Genomic DNA, 215 nt, shown 5'->3' on the forward strand with positions numbered 1-215 from the left:
GCATTCTTCTTGAACTTTCTCGCCTTCTCTCTTCTCTCCGTTGTTTTCCTTTTCATCTTTCTTTCCTTGCCGCTTCCCTGAGAAGAAGCGATCCTTTACCCGAGAGTCTCTAAGGAGTTTTTATTTCATCGTCGTATTTCAGCTCTTCGCTTTCCATTCGGCTCTCTTCTCTTCTTTCCTCTCTTCGTTTGCGTCTTCTTTTCTCTGTCTCTCAA

Source organism: Cystoisospora suis (genome assembly GCF_002600585.1).
Source record: "Cystoisospora suis strain Wien I chromosome Unknown contig_199, whole genome shotgun sequence".
Taxonomy (NCBI): Eukaryota; Apicomplexa; class Conoidasida; order Eucoccidiorida; family Sarcocystidae; genus Cystoisospora; species Cystoisospora suis.